Source organism: Tamandua tetradactyla, chromosome 21 (genome assembly GCF_023851605.1).
Source record: "Tamandua tetradactyla isolate mTamTet1 chromosome 21, mTamTet1.pri, whole genome shotgun sequence".
Lineage (NCBI taxonomy): Eukaryota > Metazoa > Chordata > Mammalia > Pilosa > Myrmecophagidae > Tamandua > Tamandua tetradactyla.
The window spans coordinates 45,766,837-45,783,436 of NC_135347.1; the positions used below are offsets into that span (position 1 = coordinate 45,766,837).

The 16,600-nt window shown below is 34.8% G+C and overlaps 1 long non-coding RNA gene across 1 annotated transcript; it reads right to left on the reverse strand.

Moving 5' to 3' along the window:
• Positions 1-6,842: 6,842 nt before the first annotated feature.
• Positions 6,843-11,626, reverse strand: LOC143665406 (uncharacterized). The gene is made up of 3 exons (XR_013166940.1): positions 11,558-11,626; positions 7,580-7,676; positions 6,843-6,925 (listed from the first exon to the last, which is right to left on the reverse strand). It is a non-coding gene; the product is annotated as an uncharacterized LOC143665406 (long non-coding RNA).
• Positions 11,627-16,600: the final 4,974 nt, after the last annotated feature.

Sequence of the window (16,600 nt, forward strand, 5' to 3'; positions counted from 1 at the left end):
TCTTATGAATAAACTGTTTCTTATAAAATAATGCAAATGTTTAAAATGAAAAGCTGTAGTGTATATTGGTTTTGTAGATCAACAAATGACATCTAATATCAGATTACATGGTTCTACCTTCTGTTATTAAATTAGATTTTCAACTGCTTCAATATGTTCCCATACACTTTTTAAAAATTAAATTTCATTTGTAGCATAGTTTTTATATTTACAGAAAAATTGTGAATATAGTACTGAGAGTTTTCATATACTTCCTAATTATACCTACTAATTAATACCCTGTTGTTAATATCTGACATTACCATGGCATATTAATTACAATTATTGAACCAATATTGACGCATTGTTATTAAGTAAAGCCCACAATTTATTCTTAATTCTTTAGTTTTTTTCATAACGTCTGTTTTCTCTTTCAGGTTCTCATTAAAGATATCACATTACATTTGGTCTTCACATCGCCTTAAGCAATTCATACTCATGATTGTTTCTAAGACTTCTTTCCTTTTTATGATACTAGCAATTTTGTGAATAATAGTCAGGTGCTGATCTGATGTTTCTCTCATGATTAGGCTGAGGTTATGGATTTGGGGGAGGAATCCATAGAAGTACACTGCCATTTTCGTCACCCAAATCAGGTATCATGCTATCAATATGACTTATCTATTACTGTTGATGCTATCTTGATCATCTAGTTGAGGTAAGTAACTTAGTGAGTCACCATATTTTTCCTTCCTTTCAATAGTGTACTATTACTTATTTACTATGTGCAAACTACAGTTAATGGGTGAAGATACATGCACCACATCCTTGAGGGCAAAGTATCTTCATAAATTATTTGGAATTCTTCTTCAGGAAAGACTTGTCTATACATGCCTTTTATTTATTTATTTAATCAGAAATTTACTGGTATCAATAGAGAATCATGGGTAGCTATTTCATATTTATAACCCAGCATGACTTTATTTAATTGGTGAAATTACTCCAGCTTTAGCATGGGGGGCTCTTTCATTTGGCTCTTCTGTCTCTTTGACATACCCCCCATCTTTATGTGTGTGTGCATGAGTGCATGTTTATCATTTCTTTGCTTTCTGACACTACAAGATGCTCCAGGGCCATCTTACATATTTCCTGTCTCAGTCATGGAATGAATTGGCTCTGTCTCAAAGGATTTCTCGTTCATTTAAATGGAAAATGAAATTAAAAACAAAGATCTGGGCATTGTTATAAATAGCAATTTTCAGATTTTTTTTTCCAAATCCCAATTTACCATTGCTAGTGTATAGGATAACATTTGATTTTCTATAGTGTTAACCTGCATCCTGAGACCCTTCATAATTTCTTCATTCTTCCAGGAATTTTTGTTGCTGTGGTTGACTCTTTGGAATTTTCTACACAGAAAATCATGTCACTGTGAATAAAAGCATTTATTAATTTATTTCTAATCTCTATAGCTTTTATTTCATTTTTGTATACTATTTCCAGTGTGATATTGAGTAGAGAATGACATAATTGCCTTGTTTTCAAATGGTGTAAAGCACCCAATTCTCATTATTAAGTATGAGGTTAGTTGAAGTTTTTCAACTAGATGTTTTTTATTATTTTAAGGAAATTCCCTCATGTTCCTAATTTCCTGAAAATTTTTATTCATGAAATCATATTAGATTTTGTCAAGTGCTTTCTCTGATCATCTGATATGACTGCCCTAAACTGCTAGCTGCTGGAATGCAATATAGGGGCAGAATGGCTTTTAAAAAGGGGAATTTATTAAGTTGCAAATTTATAGTTCTAAAGTCATAAAAATGTCCAAATTCAGGCAAACATATAGAAATGTCCAATCTAAGGCATCCAGGGAATGACAGCTTGATTCAAGAAGGCTGATGATTTTCAAGGTTTCTCTCTCAACTGTAAAGGCACATGATGAACATGGCAACCTCTCTTAGCTTCCTCTCCAGGGTTCTTATTTCATGGCACTCATCTGGGGGCGTATTCCTTCTTCATCTCCAAAGGTTTCTGGCTGTGTGGGCTCTGGTGGTTCTCGTGGCTCTGAAGCTTTTTCCAAAATATATCCCCCTTCAAAGGATGCCAATAAACTAATCAAGACCAACCTTGAATGGGTGGATTCACATCTCCCTCTAATTAAAGGTTAATATGCACAATTGAGTGTTTCACATCTTCACAGAGATAATTTAATCAAGATTCCAAGCTAGGGTGCTGAAGAGGGACTAAAAGAAATGGCTGCCTTCACAAGATAGGTCAGGATTAAAACATGGCTTTTCTAGGATACACAATCCTTTCAAATTTGTGCAATGATCATATCATTTTTAAGGCTGGTATGATGAATTAGGCAGTTTCATTTTCAAAGTCAACCAAACATAAATATCTGGAATAAAATCCCGAAAGCTCCTAATACATAATTCTTTCTTCTTCTTCTTTTTTTTTTTTGCATGGGCAGACACCAAGAATCTAACCCAGATCTCCAGCATGGCAGGAAAGAACTCTGTCTGTTGAACCACCATGGCCAGTCCATAATTCACTCTTTAAGTTGTGAATTTAATTCGCTAATATATTGCTGATGAATTTTGCAACTGGGTGAACAATATTGGTCTTTTCCTTTCTCATAATGTCATTCTAACTTCAGAGACTAAGTTAGAAAGATTTCCCTCTGCTTCCGTTTGTTAGAAAATATTGTGTTGAATTAGTGTTGTTTCTTCTTTAAAACTTGGTTTAATTTACTGGTAAACCCACCTGGGCCTGGTGATTTCTGTTTTGAAGATTATTAATAAATTATTCAATAACTTTAAGAGATACAAATCTATTTGGGGTCTCTATTTTTTCTTGTGTGAACTTTAGTAGTTTCTATTTTTCAAGGAGTTGGTCCATTTCATCTAGTTTATCAAATTTGTGGGCATATATTTTTTCATAGTGTTTCCTTTTGGTAATTTGTTAGCTATGGCATAATAGATATGACTCCTTTTTCATATCTGATATTGGTAACTTGCATTTTTTTTTCTGGATTAAGCTGGCTAGAAAGTTATCAATTTTATTGATCTTTTTAGAGAAATAGCTTTTAGTTTTGCTGATCTTCTCAATTATATTATTGTTTTCAGTGTCATCAATTTCTGGTCTAATTTTCATTATTTCTCTTCTTCAATTGCTTTAAACTTAATTGTTGTTTCTCTAATTTTTTAGGCAAAAGCTTAGCTCGTCCTTTTAATATATGCTTCTTTTCTAATAATTGTATTTAACACTATAAATTTCCCTTTAAGAATTGATTTCACTTCATCCCTCAAATTTTGATGAATAATTTTCATATTCATTTAATTCAAAATAAATTTTAAATTCTCTTGTGATATGTTCTTTCACCCATGTGTCATTTATAAGTTAGTTGTTTAATGCCCAAATATTTGAGTATTTTTTGGTTATCTTTTTGTTATTGATTTCTAGCTTAATTCCTTTCTGTTTTGAGAATATAATTTGCATGATTTCCATTCCTGCAAATTTTTTAACGTGCGTTTGTATTAATAAGCACAATTATGCTTATTTTGGTGAATACTCCATGTGAATTTTTGAAGAATACGTATTCTGCTGTTCTTGGATGAAATATTGTAAAAATGCCAATTAGGTAGAATTGATTGATAGTGCACTCAGGTTAACTTTATCCAGACTGATTTTTCACCTGATTGATCTTTTAATTACTGAAAGAAGGTGGTTGAAGTCTTCAAGCACAATAACAATTTGTCTGTATTTCCTTGTAGTTCTATTCATTTTCCATTTTGGGAGGTTTTGTTTCATTTTGTTTTATAAATGCAATTGATGCTCTGTTTTTAGCTCTGTACCTCTAGAGGATCCTTATATGAGAATGGACTCCTTTAGTATTATGTAATCTTCCCCTTTTCTCTGATAACTTCTATGTTCTGAAGCCCACTTCATAGGAAATTAATATAGCTACTCTAGTTTTCTTTTGATTTTTATTAACAATTCACTTGATTTACTTTAAACTTGAGTCTTTATATTTATAAAGTGGGTTTCTTGCAGACAACAGAGTTGGGTCTTGTTTTTGTCCACTCTGATAATCTGTCTTTTAATTGATACATTTAGTCCATTTACACTCAAAGTGATTTTTGATATAGCTGTTTTAGCATGTATATCGTGTTTGTAATTGTTTTCTATCTGTTGCACTAGCTATTCCCCCTCTTTTCTTCATTGTTTGGTTTTAATTTATCATCTTATATGATTTTATTTTATTAACTCCTTTAGCATAGACATTAAACTTCTAATTATAATATTTTGGTGGTTTCCTTAAAGATTGTAACATATATTTTTATATATACCACCATTTTATATAATATAACATTATATATTATATATGTATATAATGTTATATATACATATATAACATTTATATATGTTACATACTACCATTTTTTATTAACACTAAGGTACTTCATGTGTAGTGAAAGTAGCTTATAACCAATATTCCTAAATCTTCCTTCTTGTCCCTTCTTACATAGATATCATATATTTCACTGATCCATACCTGTGTTCACTTTATACATTGTTCCTATTATTACTGAAGCAAAAGCTACTTTTTAAATCAATTAATAATGAGAAAAATACAATGTTTTGCTGTACCTTCCTCTGTTTCTTCTCCCACATTCTTCCTTTCTTTAAGTAATTCCTGGTTCTGATCAATATCATTTTCCTTTTCCTGAGAAATGTCTTCTTTTTTTCTTTTTTAGCATGCTGTATGGCAGGGGTCACATTTCATTCTTTGTCCATGTGAATATCCCAGTATTGCAGCACCATTTGTTGGCTGAATTTTTGTCATTTGTTTTTTTGTTTGTTTGTTATGGGGAAGTACATGGGCCAGGAATTGAACCGGGGGTCCTGCATGATAGGGAAGAATCTTACCACTGAACTACCCATGCACCCCTTGAGAAACTTCTTTTAATAAATATTTCCGGGCTCATATGTTTTGCTGGCACTGCTTTAACAAAATTCCACAGACTAATTGGCTTAAACAGCAGGATCTCATAATTTCAAAGGCTAGGAATAGCATCCACAGGACCAGGGGTTAGGACTTGAGCATGAATTTGAGGGAAAAATGATTCAATGTATAACATCATCCATGCTGCCAATGAATTTCATAGTATTGGGGAGAATTGGAGTCTATATTTCTCTTTCATTTTTGAGGGATAATTTCTCTGGATATGAAAATTTAAGTTGATGGACATTTTTCTTTCAATATTTTAAACATTTTACTTCATGCTCTTTTTGCATACATGGTTTCCGATAAAGATGTCCACCAAAATCCTTGTCCTTATTACTTTATAAGTAAGGTGCTTTACGTCCTTTGACTTTTTAAAGCCTTTCTTTTTACTTTGTTTTTTCTGCAGTTTGATATACTATGCCTAAGTATATGTATTTTGGTACTTATCCTGCTTGCTGTTCTCAGAGCTTCTTAGACTTGCATTCTGGTGTCACATTAATTTTGGTAAATTATGACATTATTATTTCATATATTTATTCTGTACAGGTTCCTCTTTCTTTTCCTGCAATACCATACACATTAAGTATATGATATTGCCTTTGAAAATTTCCAGTGGGTCTTGGATATTCTATTCTGTGTTTTCTTTTATTTTTTAATTCTTTTCCTCTTTTCAGTTTGGAAAGTTTCTATCGACATAACTTCAAACTCATTGATTCTTTCCATAGCCATATCAAGTCTATTGATGAGTCCATCAAAGAAAAACTGCATTTCTATTATACTGTTTTTCATTTCTAGCATTTTCTTTTTTCTTACAGTTTCCATATATTCTTGAATATTTTCTAATTTTTATCAGAGTTCTTAAGCTATTGATCAAATTTTTTTAACTTACTTGACTGACAATTCCAGAATCTGTGCCACATCTGAATCTGATTCTAATGCTTTCTTTGTCACTTCAGAGTGTACTGTCTTTCTTTGCACTTCTATATGCCTTGTAATGTTTTGTGGAAAATCAGACATCATCTTTCAGGTAACAGGAATTGAGGCAAATAGGACTTTAGTGAAATATTTTATGTTAATCTGTGTAACTAGGGTTCTAAATTCATTCTTTGATGTTTGTTTCCTAACATGATTTATGCCTCACCCTTCCTTTTTCCCCTTTGCCCCACCACTGGGAAGCTGAGAAGAATGCCTGAGTAATTCCACCTTTGGTGCTTGTGGGAAATTCAAAACATGCAAATTCCTGCCCATGACTGGAAACCCACATCCAGGCTTCACCACCTAACTACAATAAAAACCCCAAGACTATCTCCTTTCCTCATTCTCTCATGTTGGTACTGCTTAAGAAGCCCACCCTGTTCTATCCAGAAAGTCCCAATTATGTAAGTAACAAACCCTTACATATCCTCTTAATGTGTGCATGGTATCATCAGTCTCTCCATCTGAATTTTGGGTGGAGGTCCATTTTATCCGCACAGAGTGGTAAAAAATATCTGGCCATGAGTTGGACAGCACTTAATCATTTTTATTTTTGTAGCTGTATTTGTGTAGGTGGCAGAGCTTAAAATTTCTCAAGTTTCCTGTTTTGTGTACTTCCCTGTCGTCTTTCTGACTTCCCTAATAATTCTGTAGAGTCTGTGTCTGTCAACTATATTTTAGTTTCCTAGACTGCTCCAAACAAATACCATGAAATGAGTTGGCTTAGACGACGCGAATTTATTAGCTCACAATATTGAAGCCATGAAAATGTGCAAATGAAGACATTGTCAAGGTAACGCTTTCTTCCCAAAGACCAGTTGCCAGCGACCCTTGGCTCCTCTGCCACATAGTAAGACATAGTGGAATCTGCTGACTTCTCCCTTCTTTTGTGAGTTTCTCTCATGAGTGCCTTCCACTTCTTGCTTCTGCACCTCTTCTTTTTTATCCTTTTTCATCCATCTGTAAAGGACTCCAGTAATAATAAGGTTAACACTCATCCTGAATGAGGTGGGTCACAACTTAATTAAAGCTGTCTCATGAAAAGTTCCTACTTAGAATAGGTTTATACCCACAGGGTTGGATTGGATGTACAGGCATGTTTTTCTGGCTCCAAACCACCATGTTCTGAAATCCACTCTTTTTATACAAGGGTTCTGTTGGTGTGGTTACAAGACATGGGAAGGGGAAAATTCTATTTCTTATGGTTAAAACTAAGCTTTTTAGTGGAACTGTAACCTTGAGCTCTGACTGTCACAAATATTTTGACATCCACTTCCAACATTAAGTGAGACAAGTACATTAGGGGGTATTGGATTCAGGGAAATTCCGTTCCACCAGGAAGAATAAGGCTCTGTTAAAGTTTTTTTCCTTTACAGTGTAGGTTTTAGCCATAAAGATTATTCTGAGCTTTTCCATAATGGCTATTTTTACCCTCCAGCTACCAGAGTGACTAGCAGACCATTCCTGGCATTTTATCATGAGAAACTGGTGGGTTCCTGGAGGTAAAACCCTCAGTAGTGTGGGAATAACACTAAGACTGCAATAATTTTTCAGTAACACGAGGCTATACTCAGTCTCTAGCAATCCACCAAATTATCATTCAAGTGTTCCTACCAGTTTATGGCTTCATGAAAGCAAATGGCTGTGATTCTCTGGATTCAACTATTTCTTCAGAATTTGAGATGACAGTTTCCCCTGTGAACTCAGTTCTCTGTTGAGTACAAGAAAAGGAAATATCTTCAGTTTGTTAGATATTGCATTGGCAATATCTTGTTGCATTGGCAAATGTAATGACTTCAGGTTCCTTTATGTCACAGTTGAAAATGTAAGGTCTCCTTATATGCTTTTAAAAAATACATTTTTATTAAGAAATCTCCATGCATACAGTACATATATGGTGCATAATCAGTGGCTTACAATATCATCACATAGTTGTGTATTCATCATCATGATCATTTTTAGAACATTTGCATAACTCCAGAAAAAGAAATAAAAATGAAAAAAAAAAAACCTCATACATCCCATACCCCTTACTCCTCCCTCTCATTGACCACCAGCATTTCAATCTACCCAAATTTTACCTTTTATCATCCCCTATTATTTATTTTTATCCTTTTTTTTTTTTTTGCATAGACAGGCACCAGGAACTGAACCCATGTCTCTGGCATGGCAGGCAAGAACCATGCCTGCTGACCCACTATGGCCTGCCCAATCCTTATTTTTTTTACTCATCTGTCCATACCCTGGATAAAAGGAATATCAGGTACAGGTTTGCACAATCACACAGTCTCATTGTAAAAGCTGTATCATTATACAGTCATTTTCAAGAATCAAGACTACTAAGACAGAGCTCAGCAGTTTCAGGTATTTCATTCCAACCACTGCAATACACCATAAAATAAAAACAGATATATTTTGCATAAGAATAACCTCCAGGATGACCTCGTGGCTCTATTTAAAATTTCTGACACTGAAACTTTGTCTCATTTCTCTCTTCCACCTTTTAGTCAATGCTTTCTCAGTCCCATGATACTGGGTCCTGGCTCATCGTGGGAGTTGTGTGCCACACTGCTATAGGCCACAACCTGATAACCCGTGCTCTCGACTTCAGTTCACTGAGTTTGTACATTACAATTAGTCCATATGATTGAGGCATGATAATATCTGTCCTTTTGTTTCTGCCATTTCATTCAACATACTATCCTCAAAGTTCATTCATGTAGTTGCATGCCTCACAACTCCATTCCTTCTGGGTACTCATTGGTCTACTGTATGTGTACACCACGGTTCTCCCATCCTTCCCTTAGTCATTTTGCTGTCGTCTAAGCATTTGAATTCCTTAACTGGTTCATTCTGGAGGTTGTTTTCACTCTTTTCATAGGATTTTCTTGCTGGATGTTTGTTCTCTGTCTGTTCTTTGACATTTCAGTTCAACTTATTCTAGATCTCTAGCATAGGTTGTTTAACTGATCGGAAGTTTTTAGTTCTTGTTTTTTTGGAGGTGAAATTTTCTTTTTTGGATGAATGTCTCCTCAGATATTATCAGCCCCCCAGTCAGATTTTCTCTGACCACAGAAGCTCACGTCTCAGGAGGTGAGATTAGCCAGCATCAGTTTTCCCAGAGAGTGAGACCCAGCAGGTTGTCAGACTTTCTATGAACCCTCTAGGCTCTGTGCTTTTCCTATCCTGCCCAGCGTGTGGCGCTTGTCTGCTTGGTGGCCTCCCACCAGCATAAAAGGATACAGTGCCTTTAATTCCAGCAAACGTTCTCTGCCAGGGGCATGATTGAGACAGAGGCTGCAGTAGTTGTCAGTCTAGATTACTTTTGTTTTCCAGCCCCTGGGGCCTGAAATTCCTTGAAGGAGAGCCTCCATTTGAGCTGCCCTCCCCCCTTTTGGGGGGAAAGATATGCCCTTTAGAGAATTAACCCCTTTCACCTGACGAGTTACTTTGTCTCTCAGACATGCCTTAGTTCTGCCCTTGCCTTAGGCAGTGCTGGAGCCTAATGTGCAGTTCTATCTAATGAACTGTTTAGAGGTTAAGGAAAAAAAAGGTATTTTCATAGCTGATTCCCCTCTCCCAGGGTCTGCCAATCAAGTGCTTAAGTTGGTACATGGCTCTATGTATCCCCAGGTTCTATGTATCTCCTTTTATTGGGGTCCAGCCCTTTTCCAGTATTTTGTACTGTCCAACTCATAAAAAGCTCTGCTCTTTTTTTTTCCCCATCTACCTTCTCTACCATAGTGAAAACTCCTGATTCCTTTAGTGCTTATTCCAGGTTTATCTGTGCTCAGGGCATGTTTTCAGTGTCTGAATTTGTTAATTAATTCCACAATTGAAGCTTGGTTGAGCTAAGCCCTTGCTACTAATAAAGTCTGTTCCCTTTCCCCTCAGAGAGCCAGCTGCATGTGTCTATGGGAGGAGTGCTGGCCTCCACAGCTTGTGAGACAGAGTTTTGTGTGAGATCTTAGCTGTTCCACCACTTCCAGACTGGTGTATGCTATGTATCTAGTCCCTGATGTCACCCCAGCATCCTTATATACTTTTATCAGTTACCTTATCACACAAAAGATTTTCATGGAAGTGATCATGAGTTCTGTTTTCCAATTTCTATCTTACATCTTCTAATTCTCTGTTGTCTACAAATTGGTCCTGAATAAATAGTTTTGGCTAAAAGAGTATACTGTCAGTATTGGAAAAGCACAAGAAATGTCAAATGTTGGTCAATGTCCAACCTCCATTTTCTCCATTTTATGTATATATCCCAAACCAACTAAAGGTCAATATACCTAAATAATGGCATCATGTATAAAGTGCTTCACAATTTGTACTTTTAGAGACCTACATACTTTTCTCACCTCATTTTCTTCTCTTATCTTGACTACAAAGTTTTCCTTATACATAATTATTTCTCCTTCCTTGAGTTTGTAAGGGAACTGCACACATTTGAAGTTTTCACAGTGTTTCTGCCTTTAGCAGAAAACTTCTTTCCATTCTAACCTGGCAAACTTTTATTCATTCATTCAAACATAGCTCAAATACCAACTTTTATGAAAAATAATCCCCAATTTATCCAAGCAGTTGGTTTATTTCTGTGAATTCCCATTGAATGCTGGCAGTGATTTCATAAGATCCTTTTGCATTTCATCATTTTTAATGGTTTTCACGTTTTCCTCCCCTACTAGAATGAGAGCGGGAACTTTGAATCATCTTTGTATTATCAGAGCTTTGTTCTCCTTATGAATTCAATAACTGTTTTTGAATAATTAATGTATCGAATTTAAACCAACTTCTTCCTCATTCTTCTTGTAATTCATAAGAATCTTACTGAATCAAACCATGTATTTCTTTAAAATATTCCTTATAGACGTTTAAGTTAAAACAGTTTAAAGTCCTCATGTTGTAATAACTAGATCAAATATAAATACAATTAAAATCTAACAAGAATTTTTATTGTTTTCAGAAAGGAAAACCAAAACCCAGTTTATCAGTGGCAAACGCAAGTTGGTTTTTGTCACTACTGGGACCTCATAATAGTAAATAGAACACAAAAGTATTTCACAAATGTACCTAAGTTCACTGGAAAATTCCCTTTAGAATCCAAATGGTGTCAGTAATGCTGCTTTATTATTTAGTTATTTCATTCTTTATTATAATCATTAGCCATGTTACATTTTAATTGCTTTACATGAAATGTTAATAAGAAGTGATTCAGAAGAAGCTGTGACCTTTTGGGAACTTTGTGTCTGTTTAGAGTATTAGCTGCTGATTCTTCAGTCTGAAGAGCAGAAAGAATAATTCATTCGGTATAATTAGTGAATGAAGGAAATAATACACTGGGAATTTAAATGCTACTCTAGGACTATCAAACATACAATTACCAGAAGTGAAAAGAATCACATATTTTCAGTTCTGCTGTGTTTGAATGCATATTCCATACACTCCTGCATATTTAATTTATTTTCATGAGTGTTATCATATACGTGTCAAGAATAATTTTTCATCCTAATTAATGTTTATCTGTTTGCTTCAGTATATAAAGATAAGCCCCCACAATAGGAAATAGAGAACAGTTTGGCAGAGAAGACCTACCTATTTCATAGAAGATGCAAAGGACTTTCCTTGCTTCCCTGGACATCAGTTTCTTAGCAATGATGCCACTCTTAGAATACTGCAGGAATCATTGTTACAAATATGACCTTTATCCAAGGAAGGGTTTCAGTCTGTGGCCCTTTTGTGGCCCACAGTCTATCATGGTCATGCTGACATTTTCCCATGGGCTGAGGCTCTGACTTACTCATTTTTGCATGTGGTGTCCATTTGTCTTCTGCTGTCATTTTCTAGCTACTGGTGTCAGTGTTAACATTGTTGCAAATAGACATTGCCTCAAGAAAATACAAATCATTTCTGGTTAAAAGGAGACTATGTCTTTACTAAAACTGCCTCTGCATTATTTGTCTGTGAACATTGCTGACAGGATTATTTTTCTTGTGTTCCCCTGGGAAAATAATTCTTTCTACATCCTGAACATCCTTTGAAGATAGTAGTAAACATAAATAGGGTGTCAAAAGAAATTACATTCTAATCTTTTATAATGTACTTAATAGTATACTCTGATAAAGCTCTGTAAAAAGATTTTATAGGAAGACAAATGGCAAAAAATTACATTTTGAAATGTTGAGTGGAAAAAAAAGATTAAACATTTCCTTGATGGCACTTTAAAAAAAAACTATAAAGTTACATTTTTATGGTGGTAGTAACTTAATTGAGAACTTAAAAATTGGATTTTCTTTTAATTTATGTTTCTTCATAAATAAGTCAGTAAGGCGACTTTTTATGTGTTTATTAATTGACAGTATTCATACCTCTGAATATAATTTCCCTTTAGAAAAACTAAAACTGCTTTGAAAGTTGCATCTTCTACTCCTAATTCCTTTATTTTTTTACTCCTGTATATTAGAAATAAACTTAACAGGTATGAAGGCATTTCTAGCATATTATTCCTAGGATTTCTGATACATTTGTAAATCCAGGAAAAGGAATTACTAGAGAAGGAGAAATTTAAAATCAAGTTAAAGACAGAACAATGGATGAAGAAAGACTCATGTCAAGTTGGAGGTAGATGCAAATATAGGCATTGCTAGAATGGCTGGTCTTTTTAGTAGGAGCAACTGATTATGAGAGATAGATATACAATAACAGAGGCAAAGAAAGAGAGATTTTGGTGAAAAAGAAGACCGTCACATAAATATAATTTTTCTTTAATTCCTCAAGAAAATTAGAAATGATGGTATTTACTGAGGCTGAAGTAATCAATTACTTCAATTAGTAATTTTAATGTAATTGTGTAATGAAGTCATGCACATAAAAGGATTACTGATCAACTTACAGTTGACTGAAGAACTGAGAATTTTATTGTAGTCAGACAACAGAGCTATATACCTTACAGCAAAGATCTTGCCAGCTGCAAATGGGAATGAAGAAACAAGACAGTGACACTTAGGAATAATGAGGTAGGGAAGAGACTTCAATAAGAATAATGGAGCTATCATTAATTTTAGTAAATAATATATTATAAATTTCATATTTTAATAATTTATATATCTAAGATCTTCCTAATAGAAGTTCTCATGAAGTTTTAACTTACCTACCTAATCTTTCCACTAGAATCAAATTACATTGTGGAATATGAATGCAATTGTTACATTTATCATCAAGTAATCAAATGGTTCTCTTGTAGGTATTTTGTATTTCATATTACACATACACTAAATATTCTATATATGCCAACATTTACCAACTTATCTCAAAGTGTGTCTATTTTAATCATGAAAAAGCTATGCATGAATCAAAAGTTTCAGTGTACTTATTTTGTTGACTTTTTTTTCAAAGTAAGTGATTATCAAATGAGGAATTTAATTTACTCTGATAAAAGAGAAGTATTCAATACTCACCTAGAAACTCCATCTGCTTTTTATAAAACAACACATTCAACTACAATATTGTAGTAGCCATAAAGCATGCTGTGCTCAGAATGGTCATTTCGCTTCGAAATACTTAGATCCTGAGTAAAATGAAATTTTAATTCATTGCTGGACTCAAAGAAAGTACAGGAAAAGTCACCACCATGTGCCACCACGTGCCTCACACCCCTCTCCTCACCAAAAGCAATCAAATAAATAAATGCCGAGAAGAAGAAATTGCAGTAAACAGAAAGTAAACCTCAGAGGCAGGGACATCTTGGGATGAGTGCCGTTACCAGCGTTGCAATCTACGAAGTAACCAAATCTTAGGCCATCTTTAAATTGGAGGAAATGAGTAGGAAACCCCATTATTAGGTTGCGGACTTCCAAGAAGTCACGGCAGAGGTACGCAGTGAGTGTATGCTGCTCGTCAGGAGAAGTATACAGACATTGCCCATTCAGAAAATGCGTGGGAAAATAAAAATACATTTCTGTATATCTCCATTTAAAAAGCAATTATAATGTAAATTTGCAAAACCTTAAAAGTGAAATCTAATTTTGATAGTGCCAGATGTGATGGGAAACAATACAGTTGGCACATAAAGGAAATTTATAACTTTAAATGCTTAAATTAGAAAATAAAAAATAATTTTATAAGAAAATATTTAAAAGCTTAAAATTTGTGAACAATGTCCAAATTCGGAAGATAAAAAGTACAAGAAAACGACGGGAGTAATATTAGAAGATAATAGAAAAATAGCAAAATCAATGAAAAGGAAACCAGACAGATAATAAAGAGGAAGCAGCATTGAAATTGGCAGGTATAAGAAAGCAAACAAATGTTTAGTGAGATTGGAGAGAGAGGGAAGGATCAGAGATGGGGAAAAAGAGAGAATATAAATGACATTATCAGGGATAAAAACATGTGCAGAGAGATTACAATGACCAGTTTGATCCTGAATGTTAAAATATAGAGATAAAAAATGACTAGAAAATGTTACAAAAATAATGCCAAAAAGAAAAAGAAAGTAAAATTAGCTAATAAAAAATTTTAAGCAACAGTTTTGGAAGATTTCCAATCAATATTCAAGGACAGACCAGTTCAGTCATACAGAGAAGTTATTCAGAGAACAGAAAAATGATTAAATGCCTGCCCCTATTATTTCTGTGAGGTCAGTCTGTGATACCAGAGCTGCATGAAGAATGTTGGAAAAGTCTACCTTAACTCATAAATGTGGTTGATAACATCTATGCCAAAGGAACCAGATAGCAATTTTTAAAAAATTCTGCTTTACATAAGTTAATATACCATGATCAAATTGCATATACCCTAAAAGTTTAAGAAAAGTTTATAATAGAAAACCTATATTTCATATAGCCTTTAACCTCTTCTATTGCATCTGTTGGTCAGGGTTTTTAATCTGATGGGGTGACCAAAATAGTTGTTAACCTGGAATCCTGCTTTCATTGGATTGTCGCTGTTTCCTTTGGACCATTATTATTGGACCTGAGAGTGTAAGAAGCATCCTCATGAATCCTCTAGATTCCACGATAGTTTTTCTTCTCCAAATTGTGTTTTAGAACCCAGTTCCTCAGTCAATATAATGACTTCATTCTCTGTCTATAGAGAATAGAATGAGGCATCTCCAAAACAGCTTTTGGCAGGTCCAGCTCTGATCTGCCCTCTGGGTTCCCTGGTGAAAGGCTCTCTCTTCAGTCACCTTTTTAAATGCCCATAGGGTTCCTTTGGAAACAACCAGGCACAAGATCCATGCTACACACATATGCTTCCTTTGTATAATTCTTCAAAGGACTTTGCATATAAAGGACCTCATGCCCAAGGATTTTACTATTTTTTAACTGATCTGTGAAGAGACTTTTCTCAGGAAACTGGGTAAGGGTCATGAATCACCAGAACAGTGCCTTGAATGAAAATATAATACTGGTGAGGTTATTTTATTCACATTCACATCTGGGAGTTCAAATCTATACCAGTAATTTCTACTGTCATCTTCAGCCTTAGGAAAGAAAGCATAACAAAGATTTTCAATAAATGTCACTTGTGCTGGCCCTCTAATCAATGCACCGCACAATGGTTTAATGTAGGAACTGTTCAGAGAACACTACAAGGAAAAGCTAGAGGGTACTTTAGCAGGAATAGTAGGTCTACTCCAACATTTTGGATTTCTGATTCTTAGAACTCCTTTTTCTACAAGATGATCAGGAAGCTCAATGACTTAATGATAGTGCTTCTAAAACTTTCACATGTGTACAAATCTCTAGGGGATTTTGTTCACATGCAGATCATAATTCAGTAAATCTAGAACAGGACCTGAGATTCTGCATTTCTAAAGTTCCCAGTCAATGTTTCCAGGTGTTTTTTGTTTTGTTTTGTTTTGTTTTTTTGCGTGGACAGGCACTGGGAATTGAACCCAGGTCTTGAGCATGGCAGGTGAGAACTCTGCCACTGAGCCACTGTGGCCCGCCCTCTAGGTGTTTTTTTTTTAATAGCAGCCTTACAAGATTGTAGGCTACTATTAAATGCTAGCTTAAACTAACTGGTCTAGCAGTTAACATCACACCTAACACACTGCAACCTTAATCACAAGTGAACCCTTATCATTAGATTTGGCTTGACAATCTTACACTTTATATTCAGAGGTTCTCTCATAATCTATCCCCTTTAGTGTTTCTAAGAAACTTGCTGATGTTTCTATTATATTCCTTCTCCTAGAATGAGCCCAAGCGCTTCTCCTTCTAAGCAGTACTGATTCCTAAATCTGAATAGGAGTTTGGAAATAGTGAGAAGTGGTGAAAAAAAAAAAAGTACCCCCTTTTGAGCAGTCACCACAGAGAAAGTTATTGTAGGTTATTTTATGAAAGAAAAGCCTATTTCTCTCAGAAAGGATGGGGCTGGTTTGCTTTCACAGGTAAAGAAATTTCAAGGGAATTTGGGATGCCAATTATCTCAGCTTCGTCTAGGCCTGTTCAAATGCCCCTCTCCTGAGTCTCAGAGTTCCATTTCTATATGAGCAACTGCTTACCTTGCATGTTTTCCACTAAGACTGCAATGCTTGAGTGACTTAGCACCTCTGTCATCCTTACAGTAAATCTGAGCTTGATATTCAGTTTTATCTGTTCTGCCACGTCAGGGGATTTCCTGAAGGTTACC